The sequence below is a fragment of the Acipenser ruthenus genome, chromosome 44 (genome assembly GCF_902713425.1).
Source record: "Acipenser ruthenus chromosome 44, fAciRut3.2 maternal haplotype, whole genome shotgun sequence".
Classification (NCBI taxonomy): domain Eukaryota; kingdom Metazoa; phylum Chordata; class Actinopteri; order Acipenseriformes; family Acipenseridae; genus Acipenser; species Acipenser ruthenus.
The window spans coordinates 5,658,939-5,675,445 of record NC_081232.1 but is presented as its reverse complement, the minus strand read 5'-3'; the positions used below and the strand labels follow the sequence as shown (position 1 = coordinate 5,675,445).

The 16,507-nt window shown below is 43.8% G+C and overlaps 70 non-coding genes and 3 pseudogenes across 70 annotated transcripts; all 73 read left to right on the top strand.

Annotated features, from left to right (window-relative positions):
- Positions 1-28: 28 nt before the first annotated feature.
- Positions 29-147, top strand: LOC131719769 (5S ribosomal RNA). The gene has a single exon (XR_009318668.1). It is a non-coding gene; the product is annotated as a 5S ribosomal RNA (ribosomal RNA).
- Positions 148-247: 100 nt separating this feature from the next.
- Positions 248-366, top strand: LOC131719768 (5S ribosomal RNA). The gene has a single exon (XR_009318667.1). It is a non-coding gene; the product is annotated as a 5S ribosomal RNA (ribosomal RNA).
- A 100-nt stretch (positions 367-466) lies between these two features.
- LOC131715669 (5S ribosomal RNA) lies at positions 467-575 on the top strand (annotated as a pseudogene).
- A 114-nt stretch (positions 576-689) lies between these two features.
- LOC131719767 (5S ribosomal RNA) lies at positions 690-808 on the top strand. Its single transcript, XR_009318666.1, has one exon. It is a non-coding gene; the product is annotated as a 5S ribosomal RNA (ribosomal RNA).
- Positions 809-908: 100 nt separating this feature from the next.
- On the top strand, positions 909-1,027 carry LOC131719766 (5S ribosomal RNA). The gene has a single exon (XR_009318665.1). It is a non-coding gene; the product is annotated as a 5S ribosomal RNA (ribosomal RNA).
- A 100-nt stretch (positions 1,028-1,127) lies between these two features.
- On the top strand, positions 1,128-1,246 carry LOC131719765 (5S ribosomal RNA). The gene has a single exon (XR_009318664.1). It is a non-coding gene; the product is annotated as a 5S ribosomal RNA (ribosomal RNA).
- Positions 1,247-1,360: 114 nt separating this feature from the next.
- Positions 1,361-1,479, top strand: LOC131720781 (5S ribosomal RNA). Its single transcript, XR_009319678.1, has one exon. It is a non-coding gene; the product is annotated as a 5S ribosomal RNA (ribosomal RNA).
- Positions 1,480-1,579: 100 nt separating this feature from the next.
- On the top strand, positions 1,580-1,698 carry LOC131719764 (5S ribosomal RNA). Its single transcript, XR_009318663.1, has one exon. It is a non-coding gene; the product is annotated as a 5S ribosomal RNA (ribosomal RNA).
- Positions 1,699-1,812: 114 nt separating this feature from the next.
- LOC131719763 (5S ribosomal RNA) lies at positions 1,813-1,931 on the top strand. The gene has a single exon (XR_009318662.1). It is a non-coding gene; the product is annotated as a 5S ribosomal RNA (ribosomal RNA).
- A 100-nt stretch (positions 1,932-2,031) lies between these two features.
- Positions 2,032-2,150, top strand: LOC131719762 (5S ribosomal RNA). Its single transcript, XR_009318661.1, has one exon. It is a non-coding gene; the product is annotated as a 5S ribosomal RNA (ribosomal RNA).
- A 114-nt stretch (positions 2,151-2,264) lies between these two features.
- Positions 2,265-2,383, top strand: LOC131719761 (5S ribosomal RNA). The gene has a single exon (XR_009318660.1). It is a non-coding gene; the product is annotated as a 5S ribosomal RNA (ribosomal RNA).
- Positions 2,384-2,483: 100 nt separating this feature from the next.
- Positions 2,484-2,602, top strand: LOC131719760 (5S ribosomal RNA). The gene has a single exon (XR_009318659.1). It is a non-coding gene; the product is annotated as a 5S ribosomal RNA (ribosomal RNA).
- Positions 2,603-2,716: 114 nt separating this feature from the next.
- On the top strand, positions 2,717-2,835 carry LOC131719758 (5S ribosomal RNA). Its single transcript, XR_009318657.1, has one exon. It is a non-coding gene; the product is annotated as a 5S ribosomal RNA (ribosomal RNA).
- Positions 2,836-2,935: 100 nt separating this feature from the next.
- LOC131719757 (5S ribosomal RNA) lies at positions 2,936-3,054 on the top strand. The gene has a single exon (XR_009318656.1). It is a non-coding gene; the product is annotated as a 5S ribosomal RNA (ribosomal RNA).
- A 114-nt stretch (positions 3,055-3,168) lies between these two features.
- Positions 3,169-3,287, top strand: LOC131719756 (5S ribosomal RNA). Its single transcript, XR_009318655.1, has one exon. It is a non-coding gene; the product is annotated as a 5S ribosomal RNA (ribosomal RNA).
- A 100-nt stretch (positions 3,288-3,387) lies between these two features.
- Positions 3,388-3,506, top strand: LOC131719755 (5S ribosomal RNA). Its single transcript, XR_009318654.1, has one exon. It is a non-coding gene; the product is annotated as a 5S ribosomal RNA (ribosomal RNA).
- A 114-nt stretch (positions 3,507-3,620) lies between these two features.
- LOC131709990 (5S ribosomal RNA) lies at positions 3,621-3,739 on the top strand. Its single transcript, XR_009311855.1, has one exon. It is a non-coding gene; the product is annotated as a 5S ribosomal RNA (ribosomal RNA).
- A 114-nt stretch (positions 3,740-3,853) lies between these two features.
- Positions 3,854-3,972, top strand: LOC131719754 (5S ribosomal RNA). The gene has a single exon (XR_009318653.1). It is a non-coding gene; the product is annotated as a 5S ribosomal RNA (ribosomal RNA).
- A 114-nt stretch (positions 3,973-4,086) lies between these two features.
- Positions 4,087-4,205, top strand: LOC131712667 (5S ribosomal RNA). Its single transcript, XR_009314558.1, has one exon. It is a non-coding gene; the product is annotated as a 5S ribosomal RNA (ribosomal RNA).
- A 114-nt stretch (positions 4,206-4,319) lies between these two features.
- Positions 4,320-4,438, top strand: LOC131719753 (5S ribosomal RNA). Its single transcript, XR_009318652.1, has one exon. It is a non-coding gene; the product is annotated as a 5S ribosomal RNA (ribosomal RNA).
- Positions 4,439-4,538: 100 nt separating this feature from the next.
- On the top strand, positions 4,539-4,657 carry LOC131712443 (5S ribosomal RNA). The gene has a single exon (XR_009314334.1). It is a non-coding gene; the product is annotated as a 5S ribosomal RNA (ribosomal RNA).
- A 114-nt stretch (positions 4,658-4,771) lies between these two features.
- Positions 4,772-4,890, top strand: LOC131719752 (5S ribosomal RNA). Its single transcript, XR_009318651.1, has one exon. It is a non-coding gene; the product is annotated as a 5S ribosomal RNA (ribosomal RNA).
- A 100-nt stretch (positions 4,891-4,990) lies between these two features.
- Positions 4,991-5,109, top strand: LOC131719751 (5S ribosomal RNA). Its single transcript, XR_009318650.1, has one exon. It is a non-coding gene; the product is annotated as a 5S ribosomal RNA (ribosomal RNA).
- A 100-nt stretch (positions 5,110-5,209) lies between these two features.
- LOC131719750 (5S ribosomal RNA) lies at positions 5,210-5,328 on the top strand. Its single transcript, XR_009318649.1, has one exon. It is a non-coding gene; the product is annotated as a 5S ribosomal RNA (ribosomal RNA).
- A 114-nt stretch (positions 5,329-5,442) lies between these two features.
- On the top strand, positions 5,443-5,561 carry LOC131719749 (5S ribosomal RNA). Its single transcript, XR_009318648.1, has one exon. It is a non-coding gene; the product is annotated as a 5S ribosomal RNA (ribosomal RNA).
- A 114-nt stretch (positions 5,562-5,675) lies between these two features.
- On the top strand, positions 5,676-5,794 carry LOC131719747 (5S ribosomal RNA). The gene has a single exon (XR_009318646.1). It is a non-coding gene; the product is annotated as a 5S ribosomal RNA (ribosomal RNA).
- A 114-nt stretch (positions 5,795-5,908) lies between these two features.
- Positions 5,909-6,027, top strand: LOC131713512 (5S ribosomal RNA; annotated as a pseudogene).
- Positions 6,028-6,127: 100 nt separating this feature from the next.
- On the top strand, positions 6,128-6,246 carry LOC131719746 (5S ribosomal RNA). The gene has a single exon (XR_009318645.1). It is a non-coding gene; the product is annotated as a 5S ribosomal RNA (ribosomal RNA).
- Positions 6,247-6,360: 114 nt separating this feature from the next.
- LOC131719745 (5S ribosomal RNA) lies at positions 6,361-6,479 on the top strand. The gene has a single exon (XR_009318644.1). It is a non-coding gene; the product is annotated as a 5S ribosomal RNA (ribosomal RNA).
- A 100-nt stretch (positions 6,480-6,579) lies between these two features.
- LOC131719744 (5S ribosomal RNA) lies at positions 6,580-6,698 on the top strand. Its single transcript, XR_009318643.1, has one exon. It is a non-coding gene; the product is annotated as a 5S ribosomal RNA (ribosomal RNA).
- A 100-nt stretch (positions 6,699-6,798) lies between these two features.
- Positions 6,799-6,917, top strand: LOC131719743 (5S ribosomal RNA). The gene has a single exon (XR_009318642.1). It is a non-coding gene; the product is annotated as a 5S ribosomal RNA (ribosomal RNA).
- A 114-nt stretch (positions 6,918-7,031) lies between these two features.
- Positions 7,032-7,150, top strand: LOC131719742 (5S ribosomal RNA). Its single transcript, XR_009318641.1, has one exon. It is a non-coding gene; the product is annotated as a 5S ribosomal RNA (ribosomal RNA).
- Positions 7,151-7,250: 100 nt separating this feature from the next.
- Positions 7,251-7,369, top strand: LOC131719741 (5S ribosomal RNA). Its single transcript, XR_009318640.1, has one exon. It is a non-coding gene; the product is annotated as a 5S ribosomal RNA (ribosomal RNA).
- Positions 7,370-7,469: 100 nt separating this feature from the next.
- LOC131719740 (5S ribosomal RNA) lies at positions 7,470-7,588 on the top strand. The gene has a single exon (XR_009318639.1). It is a non-coding gene; the product is annotated as a 5S ribosomal RNA (ribosomal RNA).
- A 100-nt stretch (positions 7,589-7,688) lies between these two features.
- On the top strand, positions 7,689-7,807 carry LOC131719739 (5S ribosomal RNA). Its single transcript, XR_009318638.1, has one exon. It is a non-coding gene; the product is annotated as a 5S ribosomal RNA (ribosomal RNA).
- A 100-nt stretch (positions 7,808-7,907) lies between these two features.
- LOC131719738 (5S ribosomal RNA) lies at positions 7,908-8,026 on the top strand. The gene has a single exon (XR_009318637.1). It is a non-coding gene; the product is annotated as a 5S ribosomal RNA (ribosomal RNA).
- Positions 8,027-8,140: 114 nt separating this feature from the next.
- Positions 8,141-8,259, top strand: LOC131719736 (5S ribosomal RNA). The gene has a single exon (XR_009318635.1). It is a non-coding gene; the product is annotated as a 5S ribosomal RNA (ribosomal RNA).
- Positions 8,260-8,359: 100 nt separating this feature from the next.
- LOC131719735 (5S ribosomal RNA) lies at positions 8,360-8,478 on the top strand. Its single transcript, XR_009318634.1, has one exon. It is a non-coding gene; the product is annotated as a 5S ribosomal RNA (ribosomal RNA).
- Positions 8,479-8,592: 114 nt separating this feature from the next.
- Positions 8,593-8,711, top strand: LOC131712120 (5S ribosomal RNA). The gene has a single exon (XR_009314009.1). It is a non-coding gene; the product is annotated as a 5S ribosomal RNA (ribosomal RNA).
- Positions 8,712-8,825: 114 nt separating this feature from the next.
- LOC131711224 (5S ribosomal RNA) lies at positions 8,826-8,944 on the top strand. Its single transcript, XR_009313107.1, has one exon. It is a non-coding gene; the product is annotated as a 5S ribosomal RNA (ribosomal RNA).
- Positions 8,945-9,058: 114 nt separating this feature from the next.
- On the top strand, positions 9,059-9,177 carry LOC131719734 (5S ribosomal RNA). Its single transcript, XR_009318633.1, has one exon. It is a non-coding gene; the product is annotated as a 5S ribosomal RNA (ribosomal RNA).
- A 114-nt stretch (positions 9,178-9,291) lies between these two features.
- On the top strand, positions 9,292-9,410 carry LOC131719733 (5S ribosomal RNA). Its single transcript, XR_009318632.1, has one exon. It is a non-coding gene; the product is annotated as a 5S ribosomal RNA (ribosomal RNA).
- Positions 9,411-9,524: 114 nt separating this feature from the next.
- LOC131719732 (5S ribosomal RNA) lies at positions 9,525-9,643 on the top strand. The gene has a single exon (XR_009318631.1). It is a non-coding gene; the product is annotated as a 5S ribosomal RNA (ribosomal RNA).
- Positions 9,644-9,743: 100 nt separating this feature from the next.
- LOC131713189 (5S ribosomal RNA) lies at positions 9,744-9,862 on the top strand. The gene has a single exon (XR_009315073.1). It is a non-coding gene; the product is annotated as a 5S ribosomal RNA (ribosomal RNA).
- A 100-nt stretch (positions 9,863-9,962) lies between these two features.
- LOC131719731 (5S ribosomal RNA) lies at positions 9,963-10,081 on the top strand. The gene has a single exon (XR_009318630.1). It is a non-coding gene; the product is annotated as a 5S ribosomal RNA (ribosomal RNA).
- A 114-nt stretch (positions 10,082-10,195) lies between these two features.
- Positions 10,196-10,314, top strand: LOC131713144 (5S ribosomal RNA). Its single transcript, XR_009315029.1, has one exon. It is a non-coding gene; the product is annotated as a 5S ribosomal RNA (ribosomal RNA).
- A 114-nt stretch (positions 10,315-10,428) lies between these two features.
- Positions 10,429-10,547, top strand: LOC131719730 (5S ribosomal RNA). Its single transcript, XR_009318629.1, has one exon. It is a non-coding gene; the product is annotated as a 5S ribosomal RNA (ribosomal RNA).
- A 100-nt stretch (positions 10,548-10,647) lies between these two features.
- LOC131712442 (5S ribosomal RNA) lies at positions 10,648-10,766 on the top strand. Its single transcript, XR_009314333.1, has one exon. It is a non-coding gene; the product is annotated as a 5S ribosomal RNA (ribosomal RNA).
- A 114-nt stretch (positions 10,767-10,880) lies between these two features.
- LOC131719729 (5S ribosomal RNA) lies at positions 10,881-10,999 on the top strand. The gene has a single exon (XR_009318628.1). It is a non-coding gene; the product is annotated as a 5S ribosomal RNA (ribosomal RNA).
- A 100-nt stretch (positions 11,000-11,099) lies between these two features.
- On the top strand, positions 11,100-11,218 carry LOC131719728 (5S ribosomal RNA). Its single transcript, XR_009318627.1, has one exon. It is a non-coding gene; the product is annotated as a 5S ribosomal RNA (ribosomal RNA).
- A 100-nt stretch (positions 11,219-11,318) lies between these two features.
- On the top strand, positions 11,319-11,437 carry LOC131719727 (5S ribosomal RNA). The gene has a single exon (XR_009318626.1). It is a non-coding gene; the product is annotated as a 5S ribosomal RNA (ribosomal RNA).
- Positions 11,438-11,551: 114 nt separating this feature from the next.
- On the top strand, positions 11,552-11,670 carry LOC131719725 (5S ribosomal RNA). The gene has a single exon (XR_009318624.1). It is a non-coding gene; the product is annotated as a 5S ribosomal RNA (ribosomal RNA).
- Positions 11,671-11,784: 114 nt separating this feature from the next.
- On the top strand, positions 11,785-11,903 carry LOC131719724 (5S ribosomal RNA). Its single transcript, XR_009318623.1, has one exon. It is a non-coding gene; the product is annotated as a 5S ribosomal RNA (ribosomal RNA).
- Positions 11,904-12,017: 114 nt separating this feature from the next.
- Positions 12,018-12,136, top strand: LOC131713511 (5S ribosomal RNA; annotated as a pseudogene).
- A 100-nt stretch (positions 12,137-12,236) lies between these two features.
- On the top strand, positions 12,237-12,355 carry LOC131719723 (5S ribosomal RNA). Its single transcript, XR_009318622.1, has one exon. It is a non-coding gene; the product is annotated as a 5S ribosomal RNA (ribosomal RNA).
- Positions 12,356-12,469: 114 nt separating this feature from the next.
- LOC131711259 (5S ribosomal RNA) lies at positions 12,470-12,588 on the top strand. The gene has a single exon (XR_009313142.1). It is a non-coding gene; the product is annotated as a 5S ribosomal RNA (ribosomal RNA).
- A 100-nt stretch (positions 12,589-12,688) lies between these two features.
- On the top strand, positions 12,689-12,807 carry LOC131719722 (5S ribosomal RNA). The gene has a single exon (XR_009318621.1). It is a non-coding gene; the product is annotated as a 5S ribosomal RNA (ribosomal RNA).
- Positions 12,808-12,907: 100 nt separating this feature from the next.
- Positions 12,908-13,026, top strand: LOC131719721 (5S ribosomal RNA). The gene has a single exon (XR_009318620.1). It is a non-coding gene; the product is annotated as a 5S ribosomal RNA (ribosomal RNA).
- Positions 13,027-13,126: 100 nt separating this feature from the next.
- Positions 13,127-13,245, top strand: LOC131719720 (5S ribosomal RNA). The gene has a single exon (XR_009318619.1). It is a non-coding gene; the product is annotated as a 5S ribosomal RNA (ribosomal RNA).
- Positions 13,246-13,359: 114 nt separating this feature from the next.
- Positions 13,360-13,478, top strand: LOC131719719 (5S ribosomal RNA). The gene has a single exon (XR_009318618.1). It is a non-coding gene; the product is annotated as a 5S ribosomal RNA (ribosomal RNA).
- A 100-nt stretch (positions 13,479-13,578) lies between these two features.
- Positions 13,579-13,697, top strand: LOC131719718 (5S ribosomal RNA). Its single transcript, XR_009318617.1, has one exon. It is a non-coding gene; the product is annotated as a 5S ribosomal RNA (ribosomal RNA).
- A 100-nt stretch (positions 13,698-13,797) lies between these two features.
- On the top strand, positions 13,798-13,916 carry LOC131719717 (5S ribosomal RNA). Its single transcript, XR_009318616.1, has one exon. It is a non-coding gene; the product is annotated as a 5S ribosomal RNA (ribosomal RNA).
- Positions 13,917-14,016: 100 nt separating this feature from the next.
- On the top strand, positions 14,017-14,135 carry LOC131719716 (5S ribosomal RNA). Its single transcript, XR_009318615.1, has one exon. It is a non-coding gene; the product is annotated as a 5S ribosomal RNA (ribosomal RNA).
- Positions 14,136-14,235: 100 nt separating this feature from the next.
- LOC131719714 (5S ribosomal RNA) lies at positions 14,236-14,354 on the top strand. Its single transcript, XR_009318613.1, has one exon. It is a non-coding gene; the product is annotated as a 5S ribosomal RNA (ribosomal RNA).
- Positions 14,355-14,468: 114 nt separating this feature from the next.
- On the top strand, positions 14,469-14,587 carry LOC131713076 (5S ribosomal RNA). Its single transcript, XR_009314964.1, has one exon. It is a non-coding gene; the product is annotated as a 5S ribosomal RNA (ribosomal RNA).
- A 114-nt stretch (positions 14,588-14,701) lies between these two features.
- Positions 14,702-14,820, top strand: LOC131719713 (5S ribosomal RNA). Its single transcript, XR_009318612.1, has one exon. It is a non-coding gene; the product is annotated as a 5S ribosomal RNA (ribosomal RNA).
- A 114-nt stretch (positions 14,821-14,934) lies between these two features.
- Positions 14,935-15,053, top strand: LOC131719712 (5S ribosomal RNA). The gene has a single exon (XR_009318611.1). It is a non-coding gene; the product is annotated as a 5S ribosomal RNA (ribosomal RNA).
- Positions 15,054-15,167: 114 nt separating this feature from the next.
- On the top strand, positions 15,168-15,286 carry LOC131719711 (5S ribosomal RNA). The gene has a single exon (XR_009318610.1). It is a non-coding gene; the product is annotated as a 5S ribosomal RNA (ribosomal RNA).
- Positions 15,287-15,400: 114 nt separating this feature from the next.
- LOC131712691 (5S ribosomal RNA) lies at positions 15,401-15,519 on the top strand. The gene has a single exon (XR_009314582.1). It is a non-coding gene; the product is annotated as a 5S ribosomal RNA (ribosomal RNA).
- Positions 15,520-15,633: 114 nt separating this feature from the next.
- On the top strand, positions 15,634-15,752 carry LOC131712621 (5S ribosomal RNA). The gene has a single exon (XR_009314512.1). It is a non-coding gene; the product is annotated as a 5S ribosomal RNA (ribosomal RNA).
- Positions 15,753-15,866: 114 nt separating this feature from the next.
- On the top strand, positions 15,867-15,985 carry LOC131719710 (5S ribosomal RNA). The gene has a single exon (XR_009318609.1). It is a non-coding gene; the product is annotated as a 5S ribosomal RNA (ribosomal RNA).
- Positions 15,986-16,085: 100 nt separating this feature from the next.
- LOC131719709 (5S ribosomal RNA) lies at positions 16,086-16,204 on the top strand. The gene has a single exon (XR_009318608.1). It is a non-coding gene; the product is annotated as a 5S ribosomal RNA (ribosomal RNA).
- A 100-nt stretch (positions 16,205-16,304) lies between these two features.
- Positions 16,305-16,423, top strand: LOC131719708 (5S ribosomal RNA). Its single transcript, XR_009318607.1, has one exon. It is a non-coding gene; the product is annotated as a 5S ribosomal RNA (ribosomal RNA).
- Positions 16,424-16,507: the final 84 nt, after the last annotated feature.

Here is a 16,507-nt window from a genome sequence, read left to right as displayed (position 1 = left end):
TAAAAGTCATGAAAGCAGAAATGCAATCGCCTGCGGCCACACCACCTTGAATAAGCCTGATCTCGTCTGATCTCAGAAGCTAAGCAATGTTGGGCTTGGTTAGTACTTGGATGGGAGACCACCTGGGAATATCAAGTGCTGCAGGCATTACATTTTACAATTGAAATGTGTGGAGGACAAAAGGAAATTTTGGAGGAATCACCCCCAGCTCACTAAACATAAAAGTCATGAAAGCAGAAATGCAATCGCCTGCGGCCACACCACCTTGAATAAGCCTGATCTCGTCTGATCTCAGAAGCTAAGCAATGTTGGGCTTGGTTAGTACTTGGATGGGAGACCACCTGGGAATATCAAGTGCTGCAGGCATTACATTTTACAATTGAAATGTGTGGAGGACAAAAGGAAATTTTGGAGGAATCACCCCCAGCTCACTAAACATAAAAGTCATGAAAGCAGAAATGCAATCGCCTGCGGCCACACCACCTTGAATAAGTCTGATCTCAGAAGCTAAGCAATGTTGGGCTTGGTTAGTACTTGGATGGGAGACCTCCTGGGAATATCAAGTGCTGCAGGCATTACATTTTTGTAATTACATTTTACAATTGAAATGTGTGGAGGACAAAAGGAAATTTTGGAGGAATCACCCCCAGCTCACTAAACATAAAAGTAATGAAAGCAGAAATGCAACCGCCTGCGGCCACACCACCTTGAATAAGCCTGATCTCGTCTGATCTCAGAAGCTAAGCAATGTTGGGCTTGGTTAGTACTTGGATGGGAGACCACCTGGGAATATCAAGTGCTGCAGGCATTACATTTTACAATTGAAATGTGTGGAGGACAAAAGGAAATTTTGGAGGAATCACCCCCAGCTCACTAAACATAAAAGTCATGAAAGCAGAAATGCAATCGCCTGCGGCCACACCACCTTGAATAAGCCTGATCTCGTCTGATCTCAGAAGCTAAGCAATGTTGGGCTTGGTTAGTACTTGGATGGGAGACCACCTGGGAATATCAAGTGCTGCAGGCATTACATTTTACAATTGAAATGTGTGGAGGACAAAAGGAAATTTTGGAGGAATCACCCCCAGCTCACTAAACATAAAAGTCATGAAAGCAGAAATGCAATCGCCTGCGGCCACACCACCTTGAATAAGCCTGATCTCGTCTGATCTCAGAAGCTAAGCAATGTTGGGCTTGGTTAGTACTTGGATGGGAGACCACCTGGGAATATCAAGTGCTGCAGGCATTACATTTTTGTAATTACATTTTACAATTGAAATGTGTGGAGGACAAAAGGAAATTTTGGAGGAATCACCCCCAGCTCACTAAACATAAAAGTCATGAAAGCAGAAATGCAATCGCCTGCGGCCACACCACCTTGAATAAGCCTGATCTCGTCTGATCTCAGAAGCTAAGCAATGTTGGGCTTGGTTAGTACTTGGATGGGAGACCACGTGGGAATATCAAGTGCTGCAGGCATTACATTTTACAATTGAAATGTGTGGAGGACAAAAGGAAATTTTGGAGGAATCACCCCCAGCTCACTAAACATAAAAGTCATGAAAGCAGAAATGCAATCGCCTGCGGCCACACCACCTTGAATAAGCCTGATCTCGTCTGATCTCAGAAGCTAAGCAATGTTGGGCTTGGTTAGTACTTGGATGGGAGACCACCTGGGAATATCAAGTGCTGCAGGCATTACATTTTAGTAATTACATTTTACAATTGAAATGTGTGGAGGACAAAAGGAAATTTTGGAGGAATCACCCCCAGCTCACTAAACATAAAAGTCATGAAAGCAGAAATGCAATCGCCTGCGGCCACACCACCTTGAATAAGCCTGATCTCGTCTGATCTCAGAAGCTAAGCAATGTTGGGCTTGGTTAGTACTTGGATGGGAGACCACCTGGGAATATCAAGTGCTGCAGGCATTACATTTTACAATTGAAATGTGTGGAGGACAAAAGGAAATTTTGGAGGAATCACCCCCAGCTCACTAAACATAAAAGTCATGAAAGCAGAAATGCAATCGCCTGCGGCCACACCACCTTGAATAAGCCTGATCTCGTCTGATCTCAGAAGCTAAGCAATGTTGGGCTTGGTTAGTACTTGGATGGGAGACCACCTGGGAATATCAAGTGCTGCAGGCATTACATTTTAGTAATTACATTTTACAATTGAAATGTGTGGAGGACAAAAGGAAATTTTGGAGGAATCACCCCCAGCTCACTAAACATAAAAGTCATGAAAGCAGAAATGCAATCGCCTGCGGCCACACCACCTTGAATAAGCCTGATCTCGTCTGATCTCAGAAGCTAAGCAATGTTGGGCTTGGTTAGTACTTGGATGGGAGACCACCTGGGAATATCAAGTGCTGCAGGCATTACATTTTACAATTGAAATGTGTGGAGGACAAAAGGAAATTTTGGAGGAATCACCCCCAGCTCACTAAACATAAAAGTCATGAAAGCAGAAATGCAATCGCCTGCGGCCACACCACCTTGAATAAGCCTGATCTCGTCTGATCTCAGAAGCTAAGCAATGTTGGGCTTGGTTAGTACTTGGATGGGAGACCACCTGGGAATATCAAGTGCTGCAGGCATTACATTTTTGTAATTACATTTTACAATTGAAATGTGTGGAGGACAAAAGGAAATTTTGGAGGAATCACCCCCAGCTCACTAAACATAAAAGTCATGAAAGCAGAAATGCAATCGCCTGCGGCCACACCACCTTGAATAAGCCTGATCTCGTCTGATCTCAGAAGCTAAGCAATGTTGGGCTTGGTTAGTACTTGGATGGGAGACCACCTGGGAATATCAAGTGCTGCAGGCATTACATTTTACAATTGAAATGTGTGGAGGACAAAAGGAAATTTTGGAGGAATCACCCCCAGCTCACTAAACATAAAAGTCATGAAAGCAGAAATGCAATCGCCTGCGGCCACACCACCTTGAATAAGCCTGATCTCGTCTGATCTCAGAAGCTAAGCAATGTTGGGCTTGGTTAGTACTTGGATGGGAGACCACCTGGGAATATCAAGTGCTGCAGGCATTACATTTTAGTAATTACATTTTACAATTGAAATGTGTGGAGGACAAAAGGAAATTTTGGAGGAATCACCCCCAGCTCACTAAACATAAAAGTCATGAAAGCAAAAATGCAATCGCCTGCGGCCACACCACCTTGAATAAGCCTGATCTCGTCTGATCTCAGAAGCTAAGCAATGTTGGGCTTGGTTAGTACTTGGATGGGAGACCACCTGGGAATATCAAGTGCTGCAGGCATTACATTTTACAATTGAAATGTGTGGAGGACAAAAGGAAATTTTGGAGGAATCACCCCCAGCTCACTAAACATAAAAGTCATGAAAGCAGAACAGCAATCGCCTGCGGCCACACCACCTTGAATAAGCCTGATCTCGTCTGATCTCAGAAGCTAAGCAATGTTGGGCTTGGTTAGTACTTGGATGGGAGACCACCTGGGAATATCAAGTGCTGCAGGCATTACATTTTTGTAATTACATTTTACAATTGAAATGTGTGGAGGACAAAAGGAAATTTTGGAGGAATCACCCCCAGCTCACTAAACATAAAAGTCATGAAAGCAGAAATGCAATCGCCTGCGGCCACACCACCTTGAATAAGCCTGATCTCGTCTGATCTCAGAAGCTAAGCAATGTTGGGCTTGCTTAGTACTTGGATGGGAGACCACCTGGGAATATCAAGTGCTGCAGGCATTACATTTTTGTAATTACATTTTACAATTGAAATGTGTTTAGGACAAAAGGAAATTTTGGAGGAATCACCCCCAGCTCACTAAACATAAAAGTCATGAAAGCAGAAATGCAATCGCCTGCGGCCACACCACCTTGAATAAGCCTGATCTCGTCTGATCTCAGAAGCTAAGCAATGTTGGGCTTGGTTAGTACTTGGATGGGAGACCACCTGGGAATATCAAGTGCTGCAGGCATTACATTTTTGTAATTACATTTTACAATTGAAATGTGTGGAGGACAAAAGGAAATTTTGGAGGAATCACCTCCAGCTCACTAAACATAAAAGTCATGAAAGCAGAAATGCAATCGCCTGCGGCCACACCACCTTGAATAAGCCTGCTCTCGTCTGATCTCAGAAGCTAAGCAATGTTGGGCTTGGTTAGTACTTGGATGGGAGACCACCTGGGAATATCAAGTGCTGCAGGCATTACATTTTTGTAATTACATTTTACAATTGAAATGTGTGGAGGACAAAAGGAAATTTTGGAGGAATCACCCCCAGCTCACTAAACATAAAAGTCATGAAAGCAGAAATGCAATCGCCTGCGGCCACACCACCTTGAATAAGCCTGATCTCGTCTGATCTCAGAAGCTAAGCAATGTTGGGCTTGGTTAGTACTTGGATGGGAGACCACCTGGGAATATCAAGTGCTGCAGGCATTACATTTTACAATTGAAATGTGTGGAGGACAAAAGGAAATTTTGGAGGAATCACCCCCAGCTCACTAAACATAAAAGTCTTGAAAGCAGAAATGCAATCGCCTGCGGCCACACCACCTTGAATAAGCCTGATCTCGTCTGGTCTCAGAAGCCAAGCAATGTTGGGCTTGGTTAGTACTTGGATGGGAGACCACCTGGGAATATCAAGTGCTGCAGGCATTACATTTTTGTAATTACATTTTACAATTGAAATGTGTGGAGGACAAAAGGAAATTTTGGAGGAATCACCCCCAGCTCACTAAACATAAAAGTCATGAAAGCAGAAATGCAATCGCCTGCGGCCACACCACCTTGAATAAGCCTGATCTCGTCTGATCTCAGAAGCTAAGCAATGTTGGGCTTGGTTAGTACTTGGATGGGAGACCACCTGGGAATATCAAGTGCTGCAGGCATTACATTTTACAATTGAAATGTGTGGAGGACAAAAGGAAATTTTGGAGGAATCACCCCCAGCTCACTAAACATAAAAGTCATGAAAGCAGAAATGCAATCGCCTGCGGCCACACCACCTTGAATAAGCCTGATCTCGTCTGATCTCAGAAGCTAAGCAATGTTGGGCTTGGTTAGTACTTGGATGGGAGACCACCTGGGAATATCAAGTGCTGCAGGCATTACATTTTACAATTGAAATGTGTGGAGGACAAAAAGAAATTTTGGAGGAATCACCCCCAGCTCACTAAACATAAAAGTCATGAAAGCAGCAATGCAATCGCCTGCGGCCACACCACCTTGAATAAGCCTGATCTCGTCTGATCTCAGAAGCTAAGCAATGTTGGGCTTGGTTAGTACTTGGATGGGAGACCACCTGGGAATATCAAGTGCTGCAGGCATTACATTTTTGTAATTACATTTTACAATTGAAATGTGTGGAGGACAAAAGGAAATTTTGGAGGAATCACCCCCAGCTCACTAAACATAAAAGTCATGAAAGCAGAAATGCAATCGCCTGCGGCCACACCACCTTGAATAAGCCTGATCTCGTCTGATCTCAGAAGCTAAGCAATGTTGGGCTTGGTTAGTACTTGGATGGGAGACCACCTGGGAATATCAAGTGCTGCAGGCATTACGTTTTTGTAATTACATTTTACAATTGAAATGTGTGGAGGACAAAAGGAAATTTTGGAGGAATCACCCCCAGCTCACTAAACATAAAAGTCATGAAAGCAGAAATGCAATCGCCTGCGGCCACACCACCTTGAATAAGCCTGATCTCGTCTGATCTCAGAAGCTAAGCAATGTTGGGCTTGGTTAGTACTTGGATGGGAGACCACCTGGGAATATCAAGTGCTGCAGGCATTACATTTTTGTAATTACATTTTACAATTGAAATGTGTGGAGGACAAAAGGAAATTTTGGAGGAATCACCCCCAGCTCACTAAACATAAAAGTCATGAAAGCAGCACAGCAATCGCCTGCGGCCACACCACCTTGAATAAGCCTGATCTCGTCTGATCTCAGAAGCTAAGCGATGTTGGGCTTGGTTAGTAGGTGGATGGGAGACCACCTGGGAATATCAAGTGCTGCAGGCATTATATTTTACAATTGAAATGTGTGGAGGACAAAAGGAAATTTTGGAGGAATCACCCCCAGCTCACTAAACATAAAAGTCATGAAAGCAGAAATGCAATCGCCTGCGGCCACACCACCTTGAATAAGCCTGATCTCGTCTGATCTCAGAAGCTAAGCAATGTTGGGCTTGGTTAGTACTTGGATGGGAGACCACCTGGGAATATCAAGTGCTGCAGGCATTACATTTTTGTAATTACATTTTACAATTGAAATGTGTGGAGGACAAAAGGAAATTTTGGAGGAATCACCCCCAGCTCACTAAACATAAAAGTCATGAAAGCAGAAATGCAATCGCCTGCGGCCACACCACCTTGAATAAGCCTGATCTCGTCTGATCTCAGAAGCTAAGCAATGTTGGGCTTGGTTAGTACTTGGATGGGAGACCACCTGGGAATATCAAGTGCTGCAGGCATTACATTTTACAATTGAAATGTGTGGAGGACAAAAGGAAATTTTGGAGGAATCACCCCCAGCTCACTAAACATAAAAGTCATGAAAGCAGAAATGCAATCGCCTGCGGCCACACCACCTTGAATAAGCCTGATCTCGTCTGATCTCAGAAGCTAAGCAATGTTGGGCTTGGTTAGTACTTGGATGGGAGACCACCTGGGAATATCAAGTGCTGCAGGCATTACATTTTACAATTGAAATGTGTGGAGGACAAAAGGAAATTTTGGAGGAATCACCCCCAGCTCACTAAACATAAAAGTCATGAAAGCAGAACAGCAATCGCCTGCGGCCACACCACCTTGAATAAGCCTGATCTCGTCTGATCTCAGAAGCTAAGCAATGTTGGGCTTGGTTAGTACTTGGATGGGAGACCACCTGGGAATATCAAGTGCTGCAGGCATTACATTTTTGTAATTACATTTTACAATTGAAATGTGTGGAGGACAAAAGGAAATTTTGGAGGAATCACCCCCAGCTCACTAAACATAAAAGTCATGAAAGCAGAAATGCAATCGCCTGCGGCCACACCACCTTGAATAAGCCTGATCTCGTCTGATCTCAGAAGCTAAGCAATGTTGGGCTTGGTTAGTACTTGGATGGGAGACCACCTGGGAATATCAAGTGCTGCAGGCATTACATTTTACAATTGAAATGTGTGGAGGACAAAAGGAAATTTTGGAGGAATCACCCCCAGCTCACTAAACATAAAAGTCATGAAAGCAGAAATGCAATCGCCTGCGGCCACACCACCTTGAATAAGCCTGATCTCGTCTGATCTCAGAAGCTAAGCAATGTTGGGCTTGGTTAGTACTTGGATGGGAGACCACCTGGGAATATCAAGTGCTGCAGGCATTACATTTTACAATTGAAATGTGTGGAGGACAAAAGGAAATTTTGGAGGAATCACCCCCAGCTCACTAAACATAAAAGTCATGAAAGCAGAAATGCAATCGCCTGCGGCCACACCACCTTGAATAAGCCTGATCTCGTCTGATCTCAGAAGCTAAGCAATGTTGGGCTTGGTTAGTACTTGGATGGGAGACCACCTGGGAATATCAAGTGCTGCAGGCATTACATTTTACAATTGAAATGTGTGGAGGACAAAAGGAAATTTTGGAGGAATCACCCCCAGCTCACTAAACATAAAAGTCATGAAAGCAGAAATGCAATCGCCTGCGGCCACACCACCTTGAATAAGCCTGATCTCGTCTGATCTCAGAAGCTAAGCAATGTTGGGCTTGGTTAGTACTTGGATGGGAGACCACCTGGGAATATCAAGTGCTGCAGGCATTACATTTTACAATTGAAATGTGTGGAGGACAAAAGGAAATTTTGGAGGAATCACCCCCAGCTCACTAAACATAAAAGTCATGAAAGCAGAACAGCAATCGCCTGCGGCCACACCACCTTGAATAAGCCTGATCTCGTCTGATCTCAGAAGCTAAGCAATGTTGGGCTTGGTTAGTACTTGGATGGGAGACCACCTGGGAATATCAAGTGCTGCAGGCATTACATTTTTGTAATTACATTTTACAATTGAAATGTGTGGAGGACAAAAGGAAATTTTGGAGGAATCACCCCCAGCTCACTAAACATAAAAGTCATGAAAGCAGAAATGCAATCGCCTGCGGCCACACCACCTTGAATAAGCCTGATCTCGTCTGATCTCAGAAGCTAAGCAATGTTGGGCTTGGTTAGTACTTGGATGGGAGACCACCTGGGAATATCAAGTGCTGCAGGCATTACATTTTACAATTGAAATGTGTGGAGGACAAAAGGAAATTTTGGAGGAATCACCCCCAGCTCACTAAACATAAAAGTCATGAAAGCAGAAATGCAATCGCCTGCGGCCACACCACCTTGAATAAGCCTGATCTCGTCTGATCTCAGAAGCTAAGCAATGTTGGGCTTGGTTAGTACTTGGATGGGAGACCACCTGGGAATATCAAGTGCTGCAGGCATTACATTTTAGTAATTACATTTTACAATTGAAATGTGTGGAGGACAAAAGGAAATTTTGGAGGAATCACCCCCAGCTCACTAAACATAAAAGTCATGAAAGCAGAAATGCAATCGCCTGCGGCCACACCACCTTGAATAAGCCTGATCTCGTCTGATCTCAGAAGCTAAGCAATGTTGGGCTTGGTTAGTTCTTGGATGGGAGACCACCTGGGAATATCAAGTGCTGCAGGCATTACATTTTTGTAATTACATTTTACAATTGAAATGTGTGGAGGACAAAAGGAAATTTTGGAGGAATCACCCCCAGCTCACTAAACATAAAAGTCATGAAAGCAGAAATGCAATCGCCTGCGGCCACACCACCTTGAATAAGCCTGATCTCGTCTGATCTCAGAAGCTAAGCAATGTTGGGTTTGGTTAGTACTTGGATGGGAGACCACCTGGGAATATCAAGTGCTGCAGGCATTACATTTTTGTAATTACATTTTAGAATTGAAATGTGTGGAGGAAAAAAGGAAATTTTGGAGGAATCACCCCCAGCTCACTAAACATAAAAGTCATGAAAGCAGAAATGCAATCGCCTGCGGCCACACCACCTTGAATAAGCCTGATCTCGTCTGATCTCAGAAGCTAAGCAATGTTGGGCTTGGTTAGTACTTGGATGGGAGACCACCTGGGAATATCAAGTGCTGCAGGCATTACATTTTTGTAATTACATTTTACAATTGAAATGTGTGGAGGACAAAAGGAAATTTTGGAGGAATCACCCCCAGCTCACTAAACATAAAAGTCATGAAAGCAGAAATGCAATCGCCTGCGGCCACACCACCTTGAATAAGCCTGATCTCGTCTGATCTCAGAAGCTAAGCAATGTTGGGCTTGGTTAGTACTTGGATGGGAGACCACCTGGGAATATCAAGTGCTGCAGGCATTACATTTTTGTAATTACATTTTACAATTGAAATGTGTGGAGGACAAAAGGAAATTTTGGAGGAATCACCCCCAGCTCACTAAACATAAAAGTCATGAAAGCAGAAATGCAATCGCCTGCGGCCACACCACCTTGAATAAGCCTGATCTCGTCTGATCTCAGAAGCTAAGCAATGTTGGGCTTGGTTAGTACTTGGATGGGAGACCACCTGGGAATATCAAGTGCTGCAGGCATTACATTTTACAATTGAAATGTGTGGAGGACAAAAGGAAATTTTGGAGGAATCACCCCCAGCTCACTAAACATAAAAGTCATGAAAGCAGAACAGCAATCGCCTGCGGCCACACCACCTTGAATAAGCCTGATCTCGTCTTATCTCAGAAGCTAAGCAATGTTGGGCTTGGTTAGTACTTGGATGGGAGACCACCTGGGAATATCAAGTGCTGCAGGCATTACATTTTACAATTGAAATGTGTGGAGGACAAAAGGAAATTTTGGAGGAATCACCCCCAGCTCACTAAACATAAAAGTCATGAAAGCAGAAATGCAATCGCCTGCGGCCACACCACCTTGAATAAGCCTGATCTCGTCTGATCTCAGAAGCTAAGCAATGTTGGGCTTGGTTAGTACTTGGATGGGAGACCACCTGGGAATATCAAGTGCTGCAGGCATTACATTTTTGTAATTACATTTTACAATTGAAATGTGTGGAGGACAAAAGGAAATTTTGGAGGAATCACCTCCAGCTCACTAAACATAAAAGTCATGAAAGCAGAAATGCAATCGCCTGTGGCCACACCACCTTGAATAAGCCTGCTCTCGTCTGATCTCAGAAGCTAAGCAATGTTGGGCTTGGTTAGTACTTGGATGGGAGACCACCTGGGAATATCAAGTGCTGCAGGCATTACATTTTTGTAATTACATTTTACAATTGAAATGTGTGGAGGACAAAAGGAAATTTTGGAGGAATCACCCCCAGCTCACTAAACATAAAAGTCATGAAAGCAGAAATGCAATCGCCTGCGGCCACACCACCTTGAATAAGCCTGATCTCGTCTGATCTCAGAAGCTAAGCAATGTTGGGCTTGGTTAGTACTTGGATGGGAGACCACCTGGGAATATCAAGTGCTGCAGGCATTACATTTTACAATTGAAATGTGTGGAGGACAAAAGGAAATTTTGGAGGAATCACCCCCAGCTCACTAAACATAAAAGTCTTGAAAGCAGAAATGCAATCGCCTGCGGCCACACCACCTTGAATAAGCCTGATCTCGTCTGGTCTCAGAAGCCAAGCAATGTTGGGCTTGGTTAGTACTTGGATGGGAGACCACCTGGGAATATCAAGTGCTGCAGGCATTACATTTTTGTAATTACATTTTACAATTGAAATGTGTGGAGGACAAAAGGAAATTTTGGAGGAATCACCCCCAGCTCACTAAACATAAAAGTCATGAAAGCAGAAATGCAATCGCCTGCGGCCACACCACCTTGAATAAGCCTGATCTCGTCTGATCTCAGAAGCTAAGCAATGTTGGGCTTGGTTAGTACTTGGATGGGAGACCACCTGGGAATATCAAGTGCTGCAGGCATTACATTTTACAATTGAAATGTGTGGAGGACAAAAGGAAATTTTGGAGGAATCACCCCCAGCTCACTAAACATAAAAGTCATGAAAGCAGAAATGCAATCGCCTGCGGCCACACCACCTTGAATAAGCCTGATCTCGTCTGATCTCAGAAGCTAAGCAATGTTGGGCTTGGTTAGTACTTGGATGGGAGACCACCTGGGAATATCAAGTGCTGCAGGCATTACATTTTACAATTGAAATGTGTGGAGGACAAAAAGAAATTTTGGAGGAATCACCCCCAGCTCACTAAACATAAAAGTCATGAAAGCAGCAATGCAATCGCCTGCGGCCACACCACCTTGAATAAGCCTGATCTCGTCTGATCTCAGAAGCTAAGCAATGTTGGGCTTGGTTAGTACTTGGATGGGAGACCACCTGGGAATATCAAGTGCTGCAGGCATTACATTTTTGTAATTACATTTTACAATTGAAATGTGTGGAGGACAAAAGGAAATTTTGGAGGAATCACCCCCAGCTCACTAAACATAAAAGTCATGAAAGCAGAAATGCAATCGCCTGCGGCCACACCACCTTGAATAAGCCTGATCTCGTCTGATCTCAGAAGCTAAGCAATGTTGGGCTTGGTTAGTACTTGGATGGGAGACCACCTGGGAATATCAAGTGCTGCAGGCATTACGTTTTTGTAATTACATTTTACAATTGAAATGTGTGGAGGACAAAAGGAAATTTTGGAGGAATCACCCCCAGCTCACTAAACATAAAAGTCATGAAAGCAGAAATGCAATCGCCTGCGGCCACACCACCTTGAATAAGCCTGATCTCGTCTGATCTCAGAAGCTAAGCAATGTTGGGCTTGGTTAGTACTTGGATGGGAGACCACCTGGGAATATCAAGTGCTGCAGGCATTACATTTTTGTAATTACATTTTACAATTGAAATGTGTGGAGGACAAAAGGAAATTTTGGAGGAATCACCCCCAGCTCACTAAACATAAAAGTCATGAAAGCAGCACAGCAATCGCCTGCGGCCACACCACCTTGAATAAGCCTGATCTCGTCTGATCTCAGAAGCTAAGCGATGTTGGGCTTGGTTAGTAGGTGGATGGGAGACCACCTGGGAATATCAAGTGCTGCAGGCATTATATTTTACAATTGAAATGTGTGGAGGACAAAAGGAAATTTTGGAGGAATCACCCCCAGCTCACTAAACATAAAAGTCATGAAAGCAGAAACGCAATCGCCTGCGGCCACACCACCTTGAATAAGCCTGATCTCGTCTGATCTCAGAAGCTAAGCAATGTTGGGCTTGGTTAGTACTTGGATGGGAGACCACCTGGGAATATCAAGTGCTGCAGGCATTACATTTTTGTAATTACATTTTACAATTGAAATGTGTGGAGGACAAAAGGAAATTTTGGAGGAATCACCCCCAGCTCACTAAACATAAAAGTCATGAAAGCAGAAATGCAATCGCCTGCGGCCACACCACCTTGAATAAGTCTGATCTCGTCTGATCTCAGAAGCTAAGCAATGTTGGGCTTGGTTAGTACTTGGATGGGAGACCACCTGGGAATATCAAGTGCTGCAGGCATTACATTTTACAATTGAAATGTGTGGAGGACAAAAGGAAATTTTGGAGGAATCACCCCCAGCTCACTAAACATAAAAGTCATGAAAGCAGAAATGCAATCGCCTGCGGCCACACCACCTTGAATAAGCCTGATCTCGTCTGATCTCAGAAGCTAAGCAATGTTGGGCTTGGTTAGTACTTGGATGGGAGACCACCTGGGAATATCAAGTGCTGCAGGCATTACATTTTACAATTGAAATGTGTGGAGGACAAAAGGAAATTTTGGAGGAATCACCCCCAGCTCACTAAACATAAAAGTCATGAAAGCAGAAATGCAATCGCCTGCGGCCACACCACCTTGAATAAGCCTGATCTCGTCTGATCTCAGAAGCTAAGCAATGTTGGGCTTGGTTAGTACTTGGATGGGAGACCACCTGGGAATATCAAGTGCTGCAGGCATTACATTTTACAATTGAAATGTGTGGAGGACAAAAGGAAATTTTGGAGGAATCACCCCCAGCTCACTAAACATAAAAGTCATGAAAGCAGAACAGCAATCGCCTGCGGCCACACCACCTTGAATAAGCCTGATCTCGTCTGATCTCAGAAGCTAAGCAATGTTGGGCTTGGTTAGTACTTGGATGGGAGACCACCTGGGAATATCAAGTGCTGCAGGCATTACATTTTTGTAATTACATTTTACAATTGAAATGTGTGGAGGACAAAAGGAAATTTTGGAGGAATCACCCCCAGCTCACTAAACATAAAAGTCATGAAAGCAGAAATGCAATCGCCTGCGGCCACACCACCTTGAATAAGCCTGATCTCGTCTGATCTCAGAAGCTAAGCAATGTTGGGCTTGGTTAGTACTTGGATGGGAGACCACCTGGGAATATCAAGTGCTGCAGGCATTACATTTTACAATTGAAATGTGTGGAGGACAAAAGGAAATTTTGGAGGAATCACCCCCAGCTCACTAAACATAAAAGTCATGAAAGCAGAAATGCAATCGCCTGCGGCCACACCACCTTGAATAAGCCTGATCTCGTCTGATCTCAGAAGCTAAGCAATGTTGGGCTTGGTTAGTACTTGGATGGGAGACCACCTGGGAATATCAAGTGCTGCAGGCATTACATTTTACAATTGAAATGTGTGGAGGACAAAAGGAAATTTTGGAGGAATCACCCCCAGCTCACTAAACATAAAAGTCATGAAAGCAGAAATGCAATCGCCTGCGGCCACACCACCTTGAATAAGCCTGATCTCGTCTGATCTCAGAAGCTAAGCAATGTTGGGCTTGGTTAGTACTTGGATGGGAGACCACCTGGGAATATCAAGTGCTGCAGGCATTACATTTTACAATTGAAATGTGTGGAGGACAAAAGGAAATTTTGGAGGAATCACCCCCAGCTCACTAAACATAAAAGTCATGAAAGCAGAAATGCAATCGCCTGCGGCCACACCACCTTGAATAAGCCTGATCTCGTCTGATCTCAGAAGCTAAGCAATGTTGGGCTTGGTTAGTACTTGGATGGGAGACCACCTGGGAATATCAAGTGCTGCAGGCATTACATTTTACAATTGAAATGTGTGGAGGACAAAAGGAAATTTTGGAGGAATCACCCCCAGCTCACTAAACATAAAAGTCATGAAAGCAGAACAGCAATCGCCTGCGGCCACACCACCTTGAATAAGCCTGATCTCGTCTGATCTCAGAAGCTAAGCAATGTTGGGCTTGGTTAGTACTTGGATGGGAGACCACCTGGGAATATCAAGTGCTGCAGGCATTACATTTTTGTAATTACATTTTACAATTGAAATGTGTGGAGGACAAAAGGAAATTTTGGAGGAATCACCCCCAGCTCACTAAACATAAAAGTCATGAAAGCAGAAATGCAATCGCCTGCGGCCACACCACCTTGAATAAGCCTGATCTCGTCTGATCTCAGAAGCTAAGCAATGTTGGGCTTGGTTAGGACTTGGATGGGAGACCACCTGGGAATATCAAGTGCTGCAGGCATTACATTTTTGTAATTACATTTTACAATTGAAATGTGTGGAGGACAAAAGGAAATTTTGGAGGAATCACCCCCAGCTCACTAAACATAAAAGTCATGAAAGCAGAACAGCAATCGCCTGCGGCCACACCACCTTGAATAAGCCTGATCTCGTCTGATCTCAGAAGCTAAGCAATGTTGGGCTTGGTTAGTACTTGGATGGGAGACCACCTGGGAATATCAAGTGCTGCAGGCATTACATTTTTGTAATTACATTTTACAATTGAAATGTGTGGAGGACAAAAGGAAATTTTGGAGGAATCACCCCCAGCTCACTAAACATAAAAGTCATGAAAGCAGAAATGCAATCGCCTGCGGCCACACCACCTTGAATAAGCCTGATCTCGTCTGATCTCAGAAGCTAAGCAATGTTGGGCTTGGTTAGTACTTGGATGGGAGACCACCTGGGAATATCAAGTGCTGCAGGCATTACATTTTTGTAATTACATTTTACAATTGAAATGTGTGGAGGACAAAAGGAAATTTTGGAGGAATCACCCCCAGCTCACTAAACATAAAAGTCATGAAAGCAGAAATGCAATCGCCTGCGGCCACACCACCTTGAATAAGCCTGATCTCGTCTGATCTCAGAAGCTAAGCAATGTTGGGCTTGGTTAGTACTTGGATGGGAGACCACCTGGGAATATCAAGTGCTGCAGGCATTACATTTTTGTAATTACATTTTACAATTGAAATGTGTGGAGGACAAAAGGAAATTTTGGAGGAATCACCCCCAGCTCACTAAACATAAAAGTCATGAAAGCAGAAATGCAATCGCCTGCGGCCACACAACCTTGAATAAGCCTGATCTCGTCTGATCTCAGAAGCTAAGCAATGTTGGGCTTGGTTAGTACTTGGATGGGAGACCACCTGGGAATATCAAGTGCTGCAGGCATTACATTTTTGTAATTACATTTTACAATTGAAATGTGTGGAGGACAAAAGGAAATTTTGGAGGAATCACCCCCAGCTCACTAAACATAAAAGTCATGAAAGCAGAAATGCAATCGCCTGCGGCCACAACACCTTGAATAAGCCTGATCTCGTCTGATCTCAGAAGCTAAGCAATGTTGGGCTTGGTTAGTACTTGGATGGGAGACCACCTGGGAATATCAAGTGCTGCAGGCATTACATTTTTGTAATTACATTTTACAATTGAAATGTGTGGAGGACAAAAGGAAATTTTGGAGGAATCACCCCCAGCTCACTAAACATAAAAGTCATGAAAGCAGAAATGCAATCGCCTGCGGCCACACCACCTTGAATAAGCCTGATCTCGTCTGATCTCAGAAGCTAAGCAATGTTGGGCTTGGTTAGTACTTGGATGGGAGACCACCTGGGAATATCAAGTGCTGCAGGCATTACATTTTACAATTGAAATGTGTGGAGGACAAAAGGAAATTTTGGAGGAATCACCCCCAGCTCACTAAACATAAAAGTCATGAAAGCAGAAATGCAATCGCCTGCGGCCACACCACCTTGAATAAGCCTGATCTCGTCTGATCTCAGAAGCTAAGCAATGTTGGGCTTGGTTAGTACTTGGATGGGAGACCACCTGGGAATATCAAGTGCTGCAGGCATTACATTTTACAATTGAAATGTGTGGAGGACAAAAGGAAATTTTGGAGGAATCACCCCCAGCTCACTAAACATAAAAGTCATGAAAGCAGAAATGCAATCGCCTGCGGCCACACCACCTTGAATAAGCCTGATCTCGTCTGATCTCAGAAGCTAAGCAATGTTGGGCTTGGTTAGTACTTGGATGGGAGACCACCTGGGAATATCAAGTGCTGCAGGCATTACATTTTTGTAATTACATTTTACAATTGAAATGTGTGGAGGACAAAAGGAAATTTTGGAGGAATCACCCCCAGCTCACTAAA